Raw genomic sequence first — 6,948 nt, 5'->3', positions numbered from 1 at the left:
TTTTTCCCCACAACAGAAAGGCTGAGCTTTTCTAGTCCAGACATAAAGAGTTGAGGGAAAGATAAACCAAAACCAACACAAACTTCCACAGAAAGGTAATTTCTTCACCTTGATTATGGTTTTTCTCTCTTGACTTGTTTCCACACTGTACCCATTTTGTAGCTTTTTAACAAAAATCTACTATTTTTAAATGACAGCTTTTTTTACTCTCATTCTAACCTAGTGTTGCTGTAATTTGCATTTAATGTTATTATTACTGTAAAGGATTAGAGGATGAGGAAAAGGGGGTCCTTTACTTAGTTTAGCTGATGTGTATGAGGTTTTTTCTTTTTTTCATTGTTTGACTCTTTAATAGTCCAACAGACAGAGAGAATTAAGAAAATTATAAACTGGAAGAGTTGCCTTGGGGATCAAGACTGCATCTGAAACTACTTTATCCTTCTTTTCTAAATTCTGCATACTCCAGTTCAGAGTTCAGGATGTGAACCATTCATCATAACCATTAAATTTTTGAAGTTTCCAGAAATTAAATGCCATACCTTTATCCCCTGGCACTTTACTCCAGTGTCTGTTCCTGAAGGGAGGAAAGAGAGACTGCAGTTTTCACTGCCAATAATGAATTATGTTTGTGATTTTGTAGCCTAAAAATAACACTACGTGCTGCTCCAGATGAGTGTTAAAACTAGATGGCCATTCCTTGGGAAGTGCTCAGGCTTATTGGGAACATGCACCAAGGAGTGAAAGTGAACTGAGAAACTAGAAGAGAGGCACGTGGGAGCTGGCTGCCCTGTCCTTTGTGGAACCTTGCTGCCATCAGAGGGAAATTTTGCACATCAAATTTTAGGACAGTGCTGGCCCATGTCTGCTGTTTGTGCCTTGGGAAAAATCCCATCCCTGCAAACATTTATCCTTGTACCTGTATGGTGCCACATTTATCCACAGGGCACCAAATCTCAGGATGCACACCCATACGCCTGAAGTGATTTTAAATGTTGGAAGCTCCCCTTTTTATCCTCAGGTTTGTGGAATTTGATTTTTTAAAAAAGTAAGATATTCTTAAAAAAAAAAAAAAATGCAATGACAAATATGTGAAGCTCCCAGGAGGTGTCTGTTGCTCCCAGAAAATTCTGTTTGTAAAACTTTGCCAGTATGATGATTCCCTGTCTCTTTCCTAAAGAAAGATCCCTGCTACTGTGGATGAGCAAATTGAAACCCAGGTACCAGAATTCTGGAAAATGACCAAAAATTTGGTTTTGATCAAAACACAGGGGCAGTGTAGCCCTTTCATAATGCAGCCTGCTGAGAGCTGTTGCACCCTGAGCCTCTTGTTGGAACTTACTGATGAGGGCACTGTAGGACAGAGCACTCCAGGAGCATCTCCTGTCATTTACAGGAGCAAGCTTTGATTCAGAGCTGACTCCTCACAATGTGTTTTGCTGAACACCTCGTGCCTTGGCACCCTCTCAGATCTCTTGCAGTGTGAGCCCATAAAAGCCTGAACACCTCTGTGCTGCAGAGCAGCTCAAAGATAGAGGCACTCTCTCTTCTGCTGGGTTTTGTTGTTGTGTTTCCATGAGATTTAATTTTAATAAAAATTTGAGGCTCAGTGAATGTCAACAGGGAAGGCATCTGAGAAGAATATCTCTGTCCCATCCTCTCTGTAACTGCTTAGATTCCTAGGCTTACTTCTTTAAGTTTTTTAGAAACACAGTCTTTTTCCTGCCTGCTGTTATCTTTTGGAGCTGCTTTTTGGCCCAAACACTGCTTGAGTTGCAGAATTGTTAACATTAAATCAACTCCTCAACATTTCAGGCACTTTGTTTAAATACAAAATCTACCTTTTTTCCTTTTTTCTTCCAATAACAACTTCTTGCAAAATGGTATAAAATGTCTTTTGACAGTTTGGCCAGAAATGACCAGGAGAATATATATGATAAAAATGCAAAATTGTCTTCACTTCTCTTGAAAAAAAGTTCAGTCCTGTGTTCTACCTAATGCATAAAACAGATTTTCACCACAAGCATGATATACAATTCTTAATCCTAGAAGAAAGAATAAGGTTTATTACAGATAATTTTCCTGTAGCCTCTAGATGAGAGCAGAACAGAAGTTTTACCAAGCTCAGGTGCAAGGGCAAACATCACAGACAGAATAAAGATCACTTATTTCAAAGCTGGTTATTCAAAATAATTGAATTTAGACTTGCCAAGCCTTTTAAATATTATGTCCTTAAAGCTGAGTTTTGTGGATTCTGTATCCTGGCTCTTTCCTTTCAGCTTATTTACTCATTTTGAATGTCAAAGTGTGGTGACTCGCCTCTGGAAGCTGGACACATTCCAAACAATGCTCCAGGAACTGAGCATCCATGGAAGTGATGTTTCCTGGTGAAGCAGGAGTCTGATTCTGGTGATGGGATGTGGAGAGGGGAAAAGTGGAAGTCAAATGTGGCGTTTTGCCCTGTAGTGCCCAGGAAGATGAAGTTCAGTGACGGACATGGGTTGGTGGGTAGGAGAACTGTCTCTGCTTATTGCAGTCAGGGCTGTAAGGAGCCTGACCCCAAAGGGTTTTGGTTGTTTCTGGTTCTGCCAGAGAAAGCAGCTGATGTTTGGGTGAAACAAAACTGCCAGCACTAGAAATGCTGGTGTCCAGGGACTGTGGTATGTGGTATGTAGTGCTAGAGTTTGGGAGGAATTGGACCTCAAAGATGAAGAATCACCCACTAGAAGGTGTCATAACCTTGGTGAAAGGCCCTAAAAGAATTAGTAAAAAGCAGGCACAAAGAACTTGCCTTGCTTCCTATGATCCCACAGTCGGGATAAAACCGATTGTGCTTCCATTCACACTCCTGAACCTTGGAATTACTCCTGTGCTGATGCAGTCTGGGGCATGGGAAGTGGTTTGCAGGGGGGCAGAGTTACATTTGGAAAATCATTTTTACATTGGGACCCCTTTGTATTTGTATTTAATATTGTTGCTATGGTTGTAGTGAATTACAGTAATTTTTGTCTCCTAGGACCCTAAAATCTTTTGCTGATGGGTTTTTTCCCTTGACATGGAAGACAAAACCACAGGTGATATTGATGTGTGCAGTTCGATAAGGAGCTTTTCCAAAGTAGTAGGTGCAAGAGGCAGAATTGCTGTTGTGGCTGGGCATGTTTTGCCCATTTGGCAGGCCAGCATCAGGAAGACAAATATTTCAGCTGAAACCTCCTCCTGATCTTGGGGTTTGTGTCTGCTCCTTCTGCAAATGCTACCTGTTCATTTATTAACCTCCTCTGCTGGAAACTTCATTGAGCGTTTTCACCAGGGCTTTATGTGTTCTGTGTTAAACATTTTAAATGGCGTCATTCTTCCATGCAGACTTAGGTCCAACAGCTCCAGAGCCCTGACAGAGAAGGAGATGTGTGTTTTCTCTGTTAACTGGCCTGCCAAGGACAGGAGGGATGAGGGGGGAGAGCCCCTCTCTGTGTTTGCGTGGCAGGACTCCAGCGAGAGCACAGGTGTTGCGAGAGAAGGCAATGGCAACCAGCTGACATTCCTTCCCCTTGGACTAGCGTGGAGCCATTGCTCAAACTGATTGTGGGTCCAGCAGTTGGACTGGATGATCTTAATGGTTCATTTCCAACCTAAATGATTCTGTGGTACCCTTCCAACAAAATTGGAGTGTTGTCTGCGTGTGCCTGTGTAAAATCCATGACATTAAAGCTTGGGTTCCTCTGACTAAAAGATTAGGGGAGTGGAATCACTCTTGGCAGCCACTGGGAAGATACTAGAAGATAGTCCAGACAGTGATTTATCCCAGCTGAAAAGTGAACTAGCTTTCTGGAAGTGCTGATGGGGCAGCTGATGTCAGGAGAGGCCCCCTACACTTACCTAGAGAAAGTGCCTAGAAGTAAATGGAAGAAATTGAGAGCAGCAACCCTCGATATATTGAGAAAAATATTTTATCAACTTGTGCAAATATATCCTGTTTGCCTAAATGGTTCTGGAAATGCTGCTGGTCTCTTCCTCTCACACCTGTGTGTGTGTGGCATTAACCATGCACCCCAGGGATTTTTTTAATCTCTTTTGCTAACACTGAGGAGTATTCACATCCCTGTTTGGTAAAATGGCTCTGCCATCAGCCAAGTGTGGAAAGGGCTTTGATAACGTTCAAGGTGAAACACTTGTCAGCTCTCACTTTATCCAGGAACGGATTATCTGGGCTGTGGAATAATGAGGTCATGTCTTTCCTCCCCACCGCTGGCAAGAGCTTCAGATTTCACACAGGGGCAGCTGCTTACACCAAGCCTGCTCTACTTAATGCCTTTAAAGCTACACTGCTTCCCTGTCAGCGAGTTCTCCCCATGCTGACGGTGTGAAAAGTGCTTACACAGCCTCCTTTGCAGGGCCTGTGAGGGGGCTCCTGGTGCTTGGATTGCTGTCCTGTCCCAGAGTTGGGTAGCTGGGATGTGGGAGCACAGGACATGAGAAGCAGAGTGACCTGCACCTAAAATACAAGAATGTGGAGCAGGATTTGTGGGTGTGTGGACCAAAGCCATGCAGCTCTTTCCAGGTGTCCCATCAGCAGCTTGCAGTCTGAATCTGCAGCTTTAATGCAGAGCTGTGGCAGTGAGAGTGGCCATGGACATGAGAGATCCCTAAAGCACACAAGTTGTGGGTGTTAAAGCCTATGGGTGCTTAAGTAGATTAGCAAACAAACAAAGCCTTTAATATTCTGGAATGCTTCCTCACCACCTAAGTAGGGATTATTCCACCAAGCCTTCTGCCTAGTGAAAAGTCTGCCTTTCAGATAGCTGTGCTCTTTAATGATTTGTACTCTTAGGTTAAAAAAAAAAAAAAAAAAAAAAGGAAAATCTGAAAGCGTATCGAAAGTGTCTGTGTGGATTTCAAGAAAAGCACAAAAATTATAAAAAGAGCTGTTAAAAATATTCAAGACCCTGTGAAAACTGAGGTTGCTGCAGTGCAGGCAGTAGCATATGTAGGATGCTACACCACAGAGGTTGCTACAATTTTATCCTTAAAATTTGTTTTACAGAACTCACTACCACTTTATGTACAAATACGTGACACAACTCGCCCACTACTTTCTTCTTAACACTGTGAAAATCTTGGTTAAACTGTCAGCTTTCTATCTGAAACATTCAGAAACAACCAGTTACCTTGGTCTGATTCCACTTCCAGGCTTTCATCATCTGTGATTTTGGTAAAAAGCTGCTTTTGTTAATGTGTAATGCCTCATAGTAACCGGTTACACTTTTACTACAAAGGGGTGTTTTATTTTCCCGAGGGATGAATAGTAATCAAGGATCAGCTGGTAGTGCCAAGTGCCCTGATAACACAATTGGCTGCATACAGCTTTGTTAGGCCCCTTCCTGCACTGGCTGGCTGGGGAGACTTTAAGAGAAGATGTTGGGAGAGCTCTTCTTTACCTACTTGGCTGTTGGGGAGCTGAATTTTGGGATCACTTTGTCTGCTGGGTGAGTAGGTAAGAGCTGGCTTTGGAGCACATGAAGCCCTTATCGATTAAGGACATTGAGAGGAGGGTGGGAGAGGGGATAGATGGAGAAAATGCTTGAAAATAAACATATGAATTAGAAAAGTTACTCTGGAATTCCTCACTGACTGATTTTTGTGGAAATGCGTGGGGGTTGATGCAGTTGGAAGGAGACAGAAAGTGGGAATACTGATTCTAATCAGAGTAGGGGCTGATTTGTGTTATTTTGATGCTGATTTAGGTGAGCTGAAGGAGGGCTGCAGTCACCCTAGCCAGTGGTAGGAAGTGTCTCACTGCTAAGCACAAAGTGGAGTCTGGCTTTGATCTCATTAACCCCATCAGCACTGGAGTAGCAGGTGTGTTTCTGTAGCTTTACTCTTTAAGACACTTGAGGTATATAGGAAGTGCCAGAGATTACTTCAGAACCAAAAAAAAGGTAAGACACAGACCTTCCTCTTCTGATTTTTCCAGAAATTTAGGGTTCAGCAATGATATCAAGAGAGAGGAGGGGATTTGTGCCCCTTTTCTCAATGAGAAAAGTTGGGGGAATAAAAATCTGAGGAGAAGTGGGGATGAAAAGAAATTAGTAGAAAGCATGTGTGAAAAATTTCCTCCTTTCCTGTGTCTGCTCATTGTTAATTTTTAAACTCCACAAGAAAAACAACCGACAGCAGCAGTAACAGGAAGAGCATCTTGGAGACAGCTTTGCACAAAGGTGGGCTTTATATCTTGCAGTCAGTTCTATTAGGATGTGACTTAGCCAGATTTTTTTGGGAATACTTAATATCCTTAATAAGTGCCCTATGATTTTAAGCTGGATTTATCCTGCTGGGTTGTCTTGGGAGGAAGGGTCACTGCCACAGAAGTTGAGCCCAAGCTGTACAGACTTCTGATTTAAAAATAGGATATAGAAGTAAAGTTGTGTGTTAGCTCTAAAATTCCACTGTTCCATCAGTTAAGGACCCCCCCTCATGACTTTGATAGTAGAGTGTGTGTGGAAGGAAAATAATGGTGGTTGTGACTTGCTGAGTCCCTCCAGTTGTAACACACTTGTCCTGTCTTAAGTGAGGGCTGGAAACAAAACTCACATCATAACCTCACGTTTTTAATCTCTGCAGAACATAATGAACTGTTTTGAAAGGGTGGTTGGAGGGTTAATCTAGGAAGGACAAACTGGTAGTGTAATAACATCTATATTAAAAATAAAAAAACCCCAACCAACACAGATGTAATGTATTATATAATCTCTGTTAAACTTGCTCTGGGAAACCCTCCAAGAGCCAGTGTCAGTCTCCATTTTGTACAAGTCTGTACATAACCTTTGTAAGAATTTGTGTGAAGTTGGGTGGGGAAACAGAGAAACACAAAGTAGGAACAGAATGTAGCCTGGCCAAAGCCTTTCTGCAACAGCACATTCGGAGCAGGGACACACGATAGTTTGCTCCTTCCTG

The sequence above is a fragment of the Onychostruthus taczanowskii genome, unplaced genomic scaffold, assembly GCF_017590055.1.
Source record: "Onychostruthus taczanowskii isolate IOZ18803 unplaced genomic scaffold, ASM1759005v1 scaffold38, whole genome shotgun sequence".
Lineage (NCBI taxonomy): Eukaryota > Metazoa > Chordata > Aves > Passeriformes > Passeridae > Onychostruthus > Onychostruthus taczanowskii.
The sequence above is the reverse complement of the archived record's forward strand: the minus strand, read 5'-3'. Positions refer to the sequence as shown.